The sequence below is a fragment of the Larus michahellis genome, chromosome 2, assembly GCF_964199755.1.
Source record: "Larus michahellis chromosome 2, bLarMic1.1, whole genome shotgun sequence".
Classification (NCBI taxonomy): domain Eukaryota; kingdom Metazoa; phylum Chordata; class Aves; order Charadriiformes; family Laridae; genus Larus; species Larus michahellis.
Window position 1 is genome coordinate 46,909,480 of NC_133897.1, and position 16,566 is coordinate 46,926,045.

A 16,566-nucleotide genomic window follows, 5' to 3' on the forward strand; every position below is an offset into this window, starting at 1 on the left:
TCTTTGTATATGGCATTAGTTTCCTTTCCATCTTTTTATTGGTTTACCTTAACAATTTGATTACACATGTATTTTTGCCCTTGAGAGACAGTGGGTGTGATACAGTCTCTGTTTTAAACTGTTGTCAGGTAAATAGCAGGGAAAGATGTCTCTAAAGTCTGATCTTCTTTGTTGTTCGTGGAGCAAAGAGGAGCTGAATTCTGGGATTTGGGTCCTTGATTGGAAGTCCTTGTGTAAATTTGGCATAGGCTACTTCTGTTTCAGAGACCCATCTCTTTCTTTACTACTAGAGCTGTGTCAATGCTAGGACCATGCTTGCATGGAGCCAAGGAATTATAAGTTTCCTAGTCATGCTCTATGTACCTCTTGTATGAAGTGGGCTTCCACACAGATCTTTCTTATTCATCTAGTTATGGTCTCTGATATAGGAATCAGTAGACCATGTAGATAGTTTTTCAAAGATTGCTTTATGAAGTCTTTGACTGGCACTGAGAAATAAGCTTTGCTCTCCCTTCTCAGAGCTTCCCTTCTAGAGTCTTCAGAACCAGGCTGTTTGGGATGGTTCTGCTACATTCTTCTCAAAGCTATGCTGTGAGTTTTTCATTGCTTTTGGAGCTAAAATTTCACCCATTATGTTTTAGGACCCACTTTTGCATGCTGTTCTCTGAATAACACTTATTCTTGACAGTTTGGTTCCCTTCAGTGGTGTACTAGTGTGAATGTGTTTTATTCTGAGCATGGTAGCCAGCTGAGAGTTTAGACCCTGATTTCTTTAAGCTCAGAAACCCATGTGTATTTTTAAGCTGTATGTGAATTTTGGACAACTGGTGGCCAATGAAACATTCAAGCACAGCCTGTGTAAAATATGCCTTGAAGGAATTTGAAACCATCTGTCTCTTTCCCTTCTTTTGTCCCAGAAAAAACCCTCCTTAATTTGGGAGTAGGGGTTGCCTCTTCTGAAGAGGGGTGCTGTATATAGTCAATGATGTCCTGGATGCGATGGGATTTGCATTTGCTTCTGTCAGGTAGACAATCAAATGTGGTTACAGGATGACCACAGTCCATTGCATGGTGCAGTCACTGATGGGCCTTTGATGCACTGCAGATGAGTTCACCATGAATTGCTTTGTGTCTTAGTTTGCTGTTCATTTTCCCCTCTCCCACCTGTAATGTAAATTGAGTGGGGTGTTGATGGTTTGCAAATTGCAATCCCTTTGCTCTGGCAAGATTAGTTTCCAGTGTTTTCTCGCCAGGCAGATGAGCCTTTCACACATACCCCTGTGGACAAAAAGCCCTCTCCAGGAAGGTGTGTCACAACAGTTTCGTGACCTCTTTTTTTTTTTGCACTGACTCCCCATATCCTAAGCTCACTTGTGTGAGCCAAACCATACTCAGGCTGTTCCTGCTGTTTTGAATTTATTTCAGTTTTGTTGTGAACCATACATATTTTCCCACTTACCTTTCACAGTGGATGGGAGGAGTGGAGGGAGGGAAGGGGAGGAGGGGTGGAAAATAAAAAGGTGCACAAAGATTAATTTGCTGTGTAATTTCCTCTTTTAGAAGGAGGGAGACACACACCTGGGAAAATAGGTTATCAGACCTTTAAGCACATAGATGAAATACTGTCCTTTCTAACAGACACTCTGGTGGTGTGCTGAGGCAGTCACTTACTCAGCACTAAAACTATATGACCAGATTAATTTTGAGGAGACATGAGGTGGTTTCCTGTGCGTATGCATTTTTACCGCCTTTAGCTAAGTTAGGGCCCTTGGTTCTTATCACTTTTTAATGATTTGTTCTTACCCCTGCTCCTTGCTTCTGGCTGTTTGTTCTTTACTACTTAGGTTATTACTCATGTTCATGCAGAGACCTGAGAGTTAATAGAAAACAAAAGACTGGAGTTGCACTCCCCTTCCCTTCTCCTGTAAGGTTATCTGGGACACATTCACACACATTTATATAAGGCTTTGCAGCTTCTCATTTTCTGACTGTGTTATGATTGTGTCAGAGGTATAAAACTAAAGCTGGGAAGCCAGGACCTTGTTGAAATTAATTTCTTTAAATTTATAAAGCCACTGATTAATCATCTTTTAATGCAGGTATAAACTTAAGAGCAATATATAGTCTATATATTAATTATAATATTTTATATGAATTTTGTAGTACTCATACATACGTATTATATACCTATATATATATTTAGCACAGGGGTCACAAAGCCACGTTATTATTCAAAAAGTGCTCTAGTCCTTGCTTAATTCATGTGCATGTCTTTGTCCCATTGGAACACGGGGCTCTTAGGTACATGCTTGTCTTTAAGCGTTGAATATATTCAAATAAATTAGAGAAGAGGGGTTTCATTTTAGTATATTTTAGTTTTTATTTTAGTTTTTATTTTAGTGTATTTCATCACCTTGGTGGTAAAGAAATGGTGGTTATTTTGTTTAACCTTAAATCACTCAGCAAGATGGCTGTTTTCTAGTCAGTCCTCAACCTCTTCCTTAGGTGCTTTCTCTTTTCAGATACTTGCTGCATTAATACAGGTGCAGATTTGAGTCTTCGTAGTTGCAAGAGGAGCTTTCTGTGGCTGTAGCTTTAATCCTTTTGTCTGGGAAGAAAGGTTGGTTACCTCAGCAGGCTGTTCCTGTCAGCCTCCAGGACAGACTATGAGTACATTGTTCTGCCATGGAGAAGGTGGAGTTGGATGAGCCGAGGCAGGAAGGTTCTGCCTGGGATGATGCATGTCTTCCATCTCTGACCCCTCCAGACTTGGGATGGGTCTCACTGCCTATGGCCAATATATATGTATATTTTAGTCTTGTCTTTCCTCCAAGGTCACAAGAACCTTCCTCTTTGAGGATGATGGGTGTGACAGCACGTACGTTTTTACTGGGGCTCATCTTGGGAATTCTTTGCCAAATGAGAGGGTTCAGACCTGCTTCATTCCTCCCGGTGCTTGAATAATGCTGCAGGGCTTTCATAATGGCTAGATTGGTTCTGTGGAGAATGGCTGCATCAGCAGCAAAGCTAGCAGAAGCCTAGAGGTGGGGACGCAAATCTTGATGTAGGATGCTGGCTGCAGTGCCCTTCATGTTTTGAAATACTATGTAAAGTAGCTGAAAGACCACTCTTCTTGGCTTTGCAAATATCTGCACATGGATCCAGAGCTGTACGTAATGAACGGGGCAGATGCTGTTAGGTGCAGCTGTTTTAAACAGCAGTTGGTTTATCAAGCTGATACTGATATCGATCTCTCAGTGACAGCTGGGTTACACTTCAGTTATTTGAAGAGATTCTCATTGCCAAATACTTGACTCAGCATTTGACTCGACAGAGGCAGCAGATCTTGCCAGTGGAAAGGAAGGGAACAGAAATGAGCTGCTGTGGCAGGGTTGGGTAAGGAATCTCCCATCGTCAAAGGGCCACCAGTGAATAGCAACTATGTCAGTAGGTTTGCAGATATTCCCTTCCCAACAGATACTTTCTGCTTTTCCTCTGAAACTTTCACCCTCTTGTGTGTATTAAATGTCATATCAGCTGTTTATGGGGCTGTTGTAACCTCCACAGAGGTGGTGTGAGAAGGAGGGCTGTAGGGAAATAATGCATTGATTTATTGGTGGGATTTATGGGGCAAAAATTAACCACCTTATTTTTTATTACTATTCAAATAAATACAACAGCCAGTCTTATAAAAAAAAAAAATTAAATCAGACTTGAACCTCTTCATCTTGCTGCTGTGCCCTTGATAAATATGCCTAGATTCAAAAGTCCTTCCCTGAATTTTCAAGCTGACAAGGGCATGAAGAAGTTGTCCTAGCTATTGAACTGTAAATTGTTGCATATGACACCTGGAGGAGTTGGAATGGTTTTGTACAAGTAACTCAGTGTATTCATCACACTTTCCCTGTTGCGTGCAGTGGTTCACGTTGAAGCTGAGAAAGATGATTCATATTGCTTTCTTCTCTTCCCCCTGTCAGTAGCAGCGGTAGCCCTCAGAGCAACATTTGAAACAGTAAATGCCTGGCCCACAGCCTTGTGTTACTACTGCTCTGCTGGGCCCTCTGATGATACTGTAATCAGATGAGAGACAAGATAAGAATTGTTCTTTTCCATGGGGACAGTCAGACGAGGGTATTTAAGTACTGATTGAAAAACAATTCTAAGGAAATGTTTAAATTGGCCAGCAGACATTTTTCAGTCCTGTGGCCTATGCTGTCAGGAAACACCCTTTTTTCTGCTCCAGTATAAGTTATTTTAGATGATTCATGAGGCCTTACGCTCTGTTCTGAATTTTCACATGAATATTAGCACCCCTGGGGTATGCTGCCAACCCAGAATATAGATGTTTTGTGCTCCCTTAGCATCAGTGTAAGTGGCTACACTAGAGGCAGGGAGTATCCAGGAATCATAGAATAGTTTGGCTTGGAAAGGACCTTTAAAGATCGTCTAGGCCCGCCCCTCTGCAATGCGCAAGGACACCGTCAACTAGATCAGGTTGCTCAGAGCCCTGTCCAAACAGGCCTTGAATGTTTCCAGGGATGGGGCACCTCTCTGGGCAACCTATTCCAGTGTCTCACCACCCTCATCATAAAAAAATTCTTCCTTATATCTAGTCTAAGTCTTCCCTCTTTTAGTTTAAAGCCATTACCCCTTGTCCTATTGCAACAGGCCCTGCTGAAAAGCTTGTCCCCATCTTATAAGCCCCCTTTAAGTACTGATAGGCCACAATAAGGTCTTCCCGAAGCCTTCTCTTCTCTGGGCTGAACAACCCCTGCCCTCTCAGCCTTTCTTCATAGGAGAGGTGCTCCATTCCTCTGATCGTTTTTGTGGCCCTCGTCTGGACCTGCTCCAACAGGTCCATGTCTTTGTGCTGAGGGCTGCAGAGCTGGACACAGTACTCCAGGTGGGGTCTCACCAGAACGGAGTAGAGGGGCAGAATCACTTCCCTTCACCTGCTGGCCACACTTCTTTTGATGCTGCCCAGGATACAGTTGGCCTTCTGGGCTGTGAGCGCACATTATCAGCTTGTGTCCAGCTTTTCATCCACCAGTGCCCCCAAGTCCTTCTCAGCAGGCCTGCTCTCAATCCCTTCATCCCCCAGCCTGTATTGATACCAGGGGTTGCCCCAACCCAGGTGCAGGACCTTGCACTTGGCCTTGTAGAACTTCATGAGGTTCACATTGGCCCACTTCTCGAGCTTGTCCAGGTCCCTCTGGATGGCATCCTGTCTCTCAGGCATGTCGATTGCAGCACTCAGCCTGGTGTTGTCCACAAACTTGCTGAGAGTGCACTCGATCCCACTGTCTGTGTCATTGGTGAAGATATTATACAGTACTGGTCCCAGTATGGAACTCAGAATCTTAGGGGTTGGAAGGGACCTTTGAGATCATCGAGTCCAACCACATTAAAAAAAAAAAAAAAAAAAAAAAAAAAAAACAAAAAACACACACACAAAAAAAAAAGCACCCACCAACTAAACTCCACACCCACAACCCCACACACAACACCCCACCACAAACCAATAATCTTGGGCACTAGAGCATGCTCTGAAGAGCCATGTCTACATGTTTCTTAAATACCTCCAGGGATGGTGACTCCACCACCTCCCTGGGCAGGTTGTTCCAGTGCCTGACCACTCTGTCAGTAAAGTAATTCTTCCTAATATCTAATCTAAATCTCCCTTGCCGCAGCTTCATACCATTTCCTCTGGTCCTGTCGTTATTCCCTTGGGAGAAGAGGCCAACCCCTGCCTCTCTACAGTTTCCTTTCAGGTAGTTGTAGAGGGCAATGAGGTCTCCCCTCAGCCTCCTCTTCTCCAAACTAAACATGCCCAGTTCCCTCAGCCTCACCTCATAGGACTTGTTCTCCAGACCCCTCACCAGCTTGGTGGCTCTCCTCTGGACACGCTCCAGCACTTCAATGTCTTTCCTGTAGTGAGGGGCCCAAAACTGAACACAGTACTCGAGGTGAGGCCTCACCAGTGCCGAGTACAGAGACACGATGACTTCTCTACTCCTGCTGGCCACGCTATTCCTGATACAAACCAGGATGCTATTGGCCTTCTTGGCCACCTGGGCACACTGCTGGCTCATGTTAAGCCGGCTGTCCACTAACACTCGCAGGTCCTTTTCTGCCGGGCAGCTTTCCAGCCACTCAGCCCCAAGCCTGTAGCGTTGCCTGGGGTTGTTGTGACCAAAATGCAGGGCCCAGCACTTGGCCTTATTAAACCTCATCCCATTGGCCTTGGCCCATTGATCCAACCTGTCTAGATCCCTCTGTAAAGCCTTCCTACCCTCAAGCAGATCAACACTCCCACCTAGTTTGGTGTCATCCACAAACTTACTGAGGGTGCATTCAATCCCCTTGTCTAGATCATCAATAAAGATATTGAACAAGACTGGCCCCAAAACTGAGCCCTGAGGGGAACTCTGAGGGACGCCACTTGTCACTGATCTCCATTTGGACATTGAGCCGTTGACCGCTACCCTCTGGATGCAACCATCCAACCAATTCCTCATCCACTGAACAGTCCACCCATCCTCTCCAATTTGGAGAGTAAAATGTTGTGGGGGACTGTGTCAAGGGCCTTACAGAAGTCCAGATTGACGTCCGTAGCTCTTTCTTTGTCCACTGATGTAGTCACTCCATCATCAAAGGCCACTAGATTGGTTGGGCAGGATTTGCCCTTGGTGAATCAATGCTGGCTGTCTCGAATCACCTCCCTGTCCTCCATGCCCCTTAGCATAGCTTCTAGGAGGATCTGTTCCATGAACTTCCCAGGCTCAGAGGTGAGGCTGACAAGTCGGTAGTTCACAGGGTCCTCTTTTCTACCCTTTTCACCAGGGATGTCATGGAGAGTGGCTTGGAAACTACGTCAGCCAATTCCTTCAGTATTCTGGGATGTGTATATATTATATGCATAATACTGTGCTTCAGTTCTATCAGTTGTTAATATTACACTACTATCATATGAATAGGGTTGGGTTATATGCTGGCTGCATCCCTTTAAGCTGTGAGGCTATAGTGTCCAGGTGTGGCTGCAGGGGCTGTTGGAGGTAAAACAATCTGTTTGCAATTTTGGGACTCAAAATGGCAGTAAACCTTTTTATTTCCCCTAATTTGATTTAAATTCTTCTTTACCTTGGCTCTGAACTACATTCCTGTCATGCTGCTGTGCTAGGCACCTCCAGGCATTTGTCAGAGACTGGCTAATTGAAGCACACGCTCCGGCTTGGATCGAAACTGCTGTTTTGATCAAGATTGTAGACGCTGCTGCTGCCTCCTTGTGGAATTCTTTCCATGAAGTACTAGGGCTTTGGTTTGTAGGTTTTTGTTCTCCAGGGCTTTTAGGAAAGCACAAAATGGAAGCTTAGGGTAAAGGCAGCTGCGGGGAACAGTCCTGCAGTAATCCTGCTTGTGAACTGAGATGTTCTCATCAGTTCTGGAACAACTGCAGCCCACTTGCAAACAGGTGCATAATCTAGTGAAGGCGGTGAAATGCTTGGACATCTTAAGCCCTGTCCTTTGGATACTTCTGCACACTTGTTGCTTACCCCTACAGATCCATCAAAGTGCCGGACAGTTCCGTTGTTTAGCCTAAAATGCAAGTTTTATATTGCAGTTATTTTTCTTCTTTTACGTACCTTGGCGCCCCTAGGATTGTTCACATTCAAGGATGTTTTTCCTTTCAACAACTGTATTTTGCTGTTGTATTAGCATCCTAATTTCCTAAGATGTCTATGAGACTTGCTGGTTATGACTACTCTGTTTGTCTCAACAGACAGGAAAAAGGGACTCTTCCGACACCCTTCTCAGAACAAGTTCATGCTGACAGGGCCTCCAACTTCAGCCAACTTGTAGCTGCAGAGGGTCTCCGAGGCATGCAGGAGGCCCTGTGGCCCTCTGCATGGCAAATGTGGGTGGGGATAGAAGTTGGGAAGAAGGTGTGCTGGGAGCAGAGCATGTCAGGCTTATGGCTGCTCTGCCAGCAGCTCTTTCAGAGCAACAGTGACAGAGCTGATAACGTAATCCTCTATGTCCTTTATCATATTTAAACTATCACCTGTGGTCTTGGAGGCTCTCACTCCTGTCTTCAGCCCTGGAACCCATGGAGATGAATACAACCTTCAGGTACACAGGAGGGTTTGATTGTTGGTGGGTTTTTCATGGGAAGTTGCTACCATATTTGAGGCTGCTGGTGTGGCGTGTCCTACCCAGATCCCTTTGACAGTTTCAATCTTTTCATCTGTAAAATGGGACGTGTGTTTCTTCAGGTGATGTTGTGGTGATAAAGGCCTAATATTACAGTGTTGTCTGAGCGAGGGCAGATGATCTTACTGCCACCTAAACGAAAAGAGTTAACAAGTAGTGGGCTATGGGAGGCACCATGGTGAGGCCATGAGCAATACCTAGGGCTCTCGCAGGTAGTGATCTACCCTTGGTTTTCCATGTCAGTCTAGGTGAACATCATTTACTTACCGAGCTGCTCTTATGAGCATGAATTATCTCTGCTTCCTTTACAGACGCATTGGCACTAATTACATTTGCAGATACGCAGTTGGCATAGCTATAGGAGAGGGAATTGGTTTATCTGTGTCACCCTGCTGACCTGGCATTACTGATGACAAAATCTGAACCTGAAAGAGCCCAAGTGACACCCAGCTTGGGTCAGAACAGCTACTGAAGCCGTGTCCTACCTTGGAAGCTAGCAGGTGACTCTCCCATGCCATTCATCTGAACACACATTGCATATAGCTGCAGGAACAGGCCAGTATGTTCCTGCGGTGCTGCTAGGATGGTTCCTAATGGGGATGGAGGGATTGTTAGAGTGAATAGTTTAACTAGTGTGCTTTTCCATAACAGGTATATATTTTATATGTATAAAATATGCACATATCTGTAGAGGAGAATAAATAGCTATGAATTTGTCAGGTTGATGTAGAGACACGTAACCTAAGCGTGTGTGTGAAATGTGTTTGATCGTACTTACACCTTTGTAAACCTACTATTTATGTAAAACTTGAATCCTACATCTCTTAAGCCTGGGAGTATGTCATGCTTGCAGCAGTTGAGCAAAGTGGGGTTTAGCCATTGAGATACTCTTCAAAAATACCTTTTTCCCTGACAAAGCATATTCTGGCTTAGGAATTTTCAATATTTGGATGAAGTCCTGGTCCTTTTGACATCAGTTTTAATGTTAGGTTCTGCAGAATCAAAATGCCATCCTCTGTGGGTGGTATTGCAATCTTGGTGTCCAGAAACCCAACACTTCCTTTGTCTCCTTGTGTGTTTATCAATACAAGGACTCTTCTTTTGTCAGTTCAGGCATGAAATTTTTTTGTGCTCTAAAATTGAGATGCACCTTTGGTTGAAAAGCACTGCAGGAAGAACAATTTCTTATAGAGCGTGCTTCTGGGACTATAAATAATAAATGCTGTTACTCGGAGTGACGCAGGCACCCCTGCAACATGTACGTGTGAGGCAAAGATTCAGTAAATAATGATTTACCTGCTCTTTGTCAGTCCTAAACCAAGAGGGATCTATTCAGGCTTCATTGCTGGCTTGCTGAGTATTGTTTGTGCTGTACTGTTTTTTAGGAGTTCCAAAAATGTTAACCATTTTTCTTTTGTGGCATTGTTTTTGGAGGCTGCAACTTTATGAGAGGTATTAAATATTTATCAAACTCTTTAAGGTCTGAGCCAAGAAAACCTATTCAAACCTCACAGACTTGCAGTGTGCTACTGGTGCTGACTATTTGAGAAGAGCTTGGGGCTACCACACATAGTGCCTTACGGTGCAGCGGTGGTAATAGTTATTATTTCAGAGCTGTTGGATTTATTTAATTATGTTTTTTTTTCTCCCCTTTAATGATGTATTTTTTTAAGTTTGTGGTGTGGCAGATTGACAATAGTACACTCTTCAAGACTAGGATTAAACTATCCAACTCCATGTGATGTGATAAATTGTACCTTTGAAATCTATGCATATACGCTATTCCAGGTGTAGTGAAGAAGCTTATTCATAAATAGAAGACCAGACTGTAAATGTTGTACTTTCTTCTCCATTAAAATCAAAGCTTGACTAAGATAAGGATCCCAGCACAGTACCTTTGGGTTATCAGAGGTCCCACCATTTAAGTCCCTAAGTGGAGGTGAAGATCTGTGGAGTTGGTGGAAAGGCTCCCGTTAGCATCAGTGGAAGCTAGGTCATGCAGTGGAGCTTTCTGGAGTGCGGAAAACACAAAGTCAAGATGTGTTTTCTCAACCGAAGTCAACTACAAATCTAACTCTACTCCTCAACTTTCAAAATTCCGAGGAAAAACATCTAGCTTGTTCCACCTGAGACAGCACCTTTGCATTCAGAGGGACCAGAGGGCAATGACATGAGCTAAAAAGAGAAAGGTGACTGTGGATATCCTTAGTCACAACAGGATAGGCTGGGGACACTGGGTGGGCCTGCCAAAAAGGGGATTTCTTCTATTTCCTCTTTTTTAATTATTTATTTATTTCCCCCAAGCAGCTGTGATTGACCAGTGTCTCTTTGGGATCCTCTCAGGACAGGAGAGGCATAGGCTTATGCTGTTGTTCAAAACTTACCTTTTGTTTGTGGAATAGGTGGCACAGACCTGGAGGGAGAGTACTGAAGTGGATGGCACCTTGTCCTGTCAATCCTAGTGGTTTTTAGTGTTTCCAGGTGGGAAAGAAGGCAAAGGTGTAAAAGCGGCACTCCAGAGCAGGAGATGAGAAAATGTCTCTCTTACTTCTGTGATGCCCTAATTTAATAGATACAACAGTTGTGTTTATTCATCATGCTGGCAGGCTCATTTTTGAAGGTATAGCTTTGTCAAGAACCTGTTGTTGATTTTGCAGAACGTTATTTGGGTTTATTCTTTGTTTCTTTCAGCTTATTTTTCTTCTGTATTTGGCTTTTAACTCGTACTCAGAAATGCAAGGTTATAAATACCATGGTATTGCTGCATTTCTAAGCATGTGTGATGCTGAATGAGACCTGCATTTCTCAGCTCTGATGGTGGCTATATTCAGGCTAGCGGTCTTGGGTCCTGCATGGGACAAGTCGTAATTTTCTTGGGGCTGCTTTATGCCTCCCAGTTCTGCTAGATCTCTGCCTCAGGACTACCCTGTTTTCATTTTCTGTCAGAGAAAGCACTGCCTCTGCTACAGCAGGCAGGAGAAGCTGGATGAGGGACATGCTTATTTTGAGGCAGCGGATCAGTGTCCTGGGAGGGAGGAGGAGATACCCAAGTACAACCCTAGATTGCAGGTTGTCCCCATGCAGTGGCCTTCCCCAGGGGGAAGTCCTGGCTTCAGTAAATTCAGGGTACTTGGTGGTGAATGAGCAACCTGCCACCTGTAATAACTTGAAACACTGGTGGATCCTCACCCCTAAAGTTGCAGGGTATTGCAGTACTTGATATTGGGCTCTATTGCTACTGTGATTGAAAGTGTATAACCCCTAACTGCCCTGCAAATGCTTCAGCCTGCCACTTACCTCAGATTAATTTGGCAGGGCTGCTTTGCCTTCTTGCATGAAAACAGAAGGTTTCTCGGGGCTGGGGTCCTACGGACAGAGGTGGTCCCAGACATGTCCCAAACATGTCTATGTCCCATGGACAGAGGTGGTCGCAGACTTTGTCAAAAGTAACTAGCCCAGGTAGCATGACTCTATAGTGCAGTGAAACACCACAGATGCCATAAATCCATTTATCCCCTCCCTCAGATCACTTCCAGCATGATTTGGGGAGGGTAAGAAGCTGGAGACACCAGCTTGTCTGTGATGCATGTTTAGAGTGAGAGTTTAGGTAACATGCTAACCCATGTAGCTGCCAGACTCTCCTAGTTAAGAATTTTGAGTACCCTGTATCTTACCTAATTGCATTTTTTTTAATACAGAACCATTTAAACTTCTTCATTTTGATAGTGAGGATAATTCCTGACATGAATGTAAGCCTAGGGATGCTCTCCTGGTTTTCTTTATGTAAAATGGTTGCTCTTCGTCTGAGAGTATCTATATAGATGTGTACACGTAGGTGTTAAAGAACTTTTCTCCTTTTCATCATTCTTAATTCACCTGTTAGATCTCACTTAAAGGGAAAAAGCCTCCCAGATAATCAACAAAAAGTATCCTGCAAATATATGGACAACACATTTGCAGAAATCGTATGCATTCGTATGTTTCCTTGTGATCTTTCTGCAAGTGTGTCCCTATAGGGCTGGGATCTCACTCCTAATAACTGTGTTCAGTGGTGACTTCTGCCACGAGCCTTTTGGGGAGTGCCATGGGCAGAACTGGGCTGCTTTTCTGATCCTGCATGTAGATCCAGTTGTGGCATTAGGACTTGAAGTGTTCCTAGTTGGTACTGCCTGGTTTGCCATCTTCAAGAAGCTGCTCAGTCCCCACAGGTTCAAGCTCTCCTGAGAAGATTGGTGTAAGACACTTTTGCCTCCATGACCTTCAGCTTGGATGCAGTAAGAGACTCTTATAAGCACTGTCTCATTTTTGTGCCTTTGTATTTAGGAATTACTGTTTCCACCATAAAAAGAGAATTTGATTTCAAAAATACGGTTGCCTGGATCTCTGAAGGAGGGCACTCACAACCTTGTTCAATACTAAGCCATTTGCTGACCATCGCAGCTGGGAAACCACTTCCCTGATGCCAAGAGAATTGCTAGAAAGCACGCCGAATGGCTTTCACATCCTCTAGCAAGGGGCATTTTTTTTTTCTTTCTCTCCTATTGTTTTGTTCTTTTGTGTGAAGTGTTTGGAGTAGTAGTGGCGTTAATAATATCTAGAAGCAGGATTTCTAAAATGCATCCCCCCCCCCCAACCAGTTTTCTGTCTGTCTCCCAAGACATGCTCAGCTTTGTGAAATGGCATGATAGTGTTTGTTTCAGTGTGGCCGCCCTTTGGGGATTTGCAGGAATACTGCAGCAAATCATCCTGCATGCAAGGCTGACCTCTGGGAGGCTAACAAATTGAGGTGAGCCAGCTGGAGCGATAGGACACTGCCGACAGACAGAGCATGCTCAGACCTGGGGGAGAAAGGTAGTTCGGTCTGCAGATGGTGCACGGGTTACTGTGCTCAGAGCTGTTAGATAGGATTTTTTCTTTTCTTTATGGTGGTGGGGAAAGAAGAGGACTGGAGAGTGTTTTCCCCTGCAAAACGTAGCTTTAAGGTGTCTTCTTTTTTTCTTTCTCCTGTGAAAAGGAGGCACCGGATAGCTTTTCCGTGTATTTAGCGACACCAGGTATGCATGCATGTGCTGAAACACTAATCTACCAGTGATAGTAGTTCCAAGATTAAAAAGGTTGCAGATGCTCTGAATTACTGTTTCTTTTCTGGGTGTTATTGTAACTGTGCTCTGCTTGCTGTGCTGATCACATATAGCTCTGAATTCGGTTTTTGTTGGCATTCCTGGCTGCAGTGTACTTCAGGGGTGGGAGGGTAGCATGTTTTTTGATGCTGTCTCCTTGCTCCCCCCCCCCCCCCCCCCCAACTTCACACTGAATCTCTCCTCTGTGGCTGTGCATGTGTGGGAAGGAGGTCAGTAGTTCATTTGTAATCCCAGGTTTTTGTAGTCCGTCTTTGTTTGGCTGGTGGTTTGCTTTATCATTTTTAAAACAAAAGTCTCATGGGGAAAACATCTTTGATCTGGACTAAATTCTGTGGGTTTTCAGAAATGTATTTCTTACTGGACAGGTGCTGCTTTGGAATGACTTTTTTTTTTTTTCCTTTTTTTACCCTCCCCTAAAAACATGCTAATGTAGAGCTTGTGGTAACCAAGGAGGGATTTTCGCTGTTCTTATTGGCTGCACTGTGCTCCGAACAATTTTGGCTCCTGCTTAGAATTTGCAGCACACAGGAGCGGTCTTGGGCACCATGCTGATGGGAAGTAAGGAGAGCTCAGGCTGTAAATGCTGCTAAGCACCAGTCCCAGTATGCAAATAACACGGGTACTCTTCCTGTCAGAGAATAAAGAAAGAAAGGATAGATAACATACAGAGAATAACAAATGGCAGCTAAAGCCCAAAGGCATAGTTGGAGTGGCTGAAGCTCATCTTGTTCAGTACTTTGGGATTTTGCATCGTATTCTTTTAAATTCACTTTTGCAGCATTAGTAAATTTTCCCTTCAGCCCCCCTCACTGTCTTTGCTTTAGGTAGACCACTGAAGTAAGATAAACCTGCTGCTCTCTGGCACGTTTTTGTTTCTGACAAAGATATCTCGCTTACAGACTAAAAGCAAGAGACCAGGCAAAAGGGAGTGTTTTTTTACTCATATGACAGTGCTGTTAATGCCAATATAACCTGATAGGTTTCGATGGGATACTCGGGTGAACAAAGATCAGCTGGAATGAGCTCTGTCTGTTAAGCTTCCCCCTCTGTCTAGCCACGGTTGTTTGGAGTACTGTGAGTTTTCATCTTCAGGCTTGGGACTGTCAGAAGGTGAAGGCTTGAGGGCTGACACATACTTTTTTTTTTTTTTTTTTCCTTTTCTAGCTCAGTTTTCTTTCATCTCCCACCTCAAGATTGTTTATCAGAAATGCATCTTTCTTAGGTGAATTTTCTGGAGATCAGGGTTAGTTTGTGGCAAGAATTTCATACAACATGTCATTCTGGATGGAGAAGAGATTTGGAAATGTGGACCTTAAAAGCCCAAGAATTTAGTTTCATACTTACAGCTCAGTTTCATGGTTTGCTTATATGCATTGACTGCTTAGTATTGGTATTTTTTTTTACCTCTTTTTTGTAGATCAAGACAGCAGTATCAACAAATATTAAATCAATGGCTGCTAGTCAACCTGAAAGTCAGGCTGGATCTCTTCCTATCCCAGCTCTCTCAGCCTCTGAAATTAAATGGAAGAAAACTTAGATTTTCCATCCCTAAGCACAACTGGAAGGTGTCTGGTAGCTACCAATATTCTCCTGTTCATATTGAAGGTATGTTTGCGGTAGGGACCATTGCACAGAGCCTCAGTCTCCTTGGTTGCGCGCTTCTATAGAAAGACTTACTGTTTTGCTTTCTGTTCCTGTCTTATGCTAAACCACAAAAAACTGAAGATATTTTGAGTACAACTGTCTATAGATACCTAAACAATCTAAAAAAAAAAACAGTTGTTTTTTCTAAAAAAAAAAATAAAAATTATGTTTTGATTTTATTTTTTCTGAATAAAGTTCTATATTTAAAATTCCACTTGAAGCTGCAGAGTTAAGGTATTCTTATTTTTCATATCCCCTTTTTATATCAGGCTTCATTAATGATATTTGTATTTTAAACTGCTGGGTTTGCTCCCTTTGAGAATCTGCTCTTTTCCTGTTTAAAAAGTCAGCACTTCTACACTTGGCTGGTTTTTACAGAGAAAATGTTCCAGTATATCAATCATTCAGTGTACCATCCTTTCTTTAATGTGATATGTACTGTGAAAGATATATGTATCTCATTAAACAAATACAGTGAATAACTGGGGATTGACTTGCTTGTAGTTCTGGGGGAATCTGTGACAGAGATGAGAATAAAAGCCAGTTCTTGGCTGCTGAATCCTAACTCCCCCTCCTTCCAATTGGGAAAGTTGCCTTCTAGCAACTTCTGCTTTGAGCATGAATGAAGTAGATATTTAAAACAGCATGTATTACATATACTGCATCTTTAGCTAAGCCTCTTGCATCAGGCATGGGAGAAAGAACAGAAGACATTTTGCAGGGGGAGTGTGAAATGCCATGTTTGCACGCTTTACTTTTCCTGTGCCGGTCCTGGAAAGCCAGCCTAGCAAGAGATGGATACGAGGGTAGGGAGTGCTAATGGGGAAAATGTCCTTGAGGAAGGAATATCAGCTCCCAGCCCTCCCACTGTGTTGCTGTAACACGAAGGGTCAGGGTCCCCTGCCCAAGCAGCTCTGCCCCAGCTCTTTCCCTGTCCTGTTGCAAGAGCAGCCCCAGTCTACTTCCAATTGTGCCGCATTTCTGGGAACTGCGGAGATGGTTCTGCTTGGACACTGCTGCCATGACTGGTAGGCTCTGTGAGGAGCTGGTCAGTTGGGCCAAACCCAGTAAAGGCAATTCGCTCTGTACACAGAGTGGTGATGCTTTCTGGAAACGTGTCCCCTTCATGCTTTTTTCCATTTTGTGAGGGGTTTTTTAGCCTGCTGTAGCTCTGGAAAACTGAGCATTGGCTTGGAAAGTGCTTGGGCAGTTGGTAACAAAAGCTTGTCAAAGTCTAAGGAGACAAAACCAGCATTTCTCATTTTGTTAATACCTGCAGGAGTAGGTGGTCCCCTTTAGATGTGCTGTTCACCCTGGTGACCGTTATTCTCCCTAATCAAACTCACGTTTTGTTCCTCTGAGATTCTTAGTAGTGCATGTTTGTGTCTTTTTGTTTGTTTGGGTTTTTGTTGTGTGGACTTTGTAGCTTTTCTCCCAATTTCTTACCTAGATTGTAATTTTTTTAAGTGGATAAGGGATTTAAAACATTGTCCATCAAATTAATAGCTTTAAAGTAGTGATTCATCCTACCCTAGCTTCACAATTGAAAAAAGAATAGCAGAATTCATCT

The 16,566-nt window shown here is 43.6% G+C and overlaps 1 protein-coding gene across 11 annotated transcripts in view; it reads left to right on the forward strand.

The window, feature by feature from the left end:
* The window catches only part of POMGNT2 (protein O-linked mannose N-acetylglucosaminyltransferase 2 (beta 1,4-)), a 35,402-nt gene that overhangs the window by 11,637 nt on the left and 7,199 nt on the right, over positions 1-16,566 (forward strand). For 4 of the 11 annotated variants that reach the window (XM_074575132.1, XM_074575134.1, XM_074575129.1 and 1 more), the window contains one exon: positions 14,770-14,957. The exons of 5 other annotated variants lie outside the window; for them this stretch is intronic. The gene's annotated coding sequence lies outside the window, so the exon portion shown is untranslated. Of the gene's footprint in view, positions 1-13,041; positions 13,266-14,769; positions 14,958-16,566 lie in introns of those variants that run through there. 2 more of the 11 variants (XM_074575130.1, XM_074575136.1) reach the window with 2 other exon arrangements.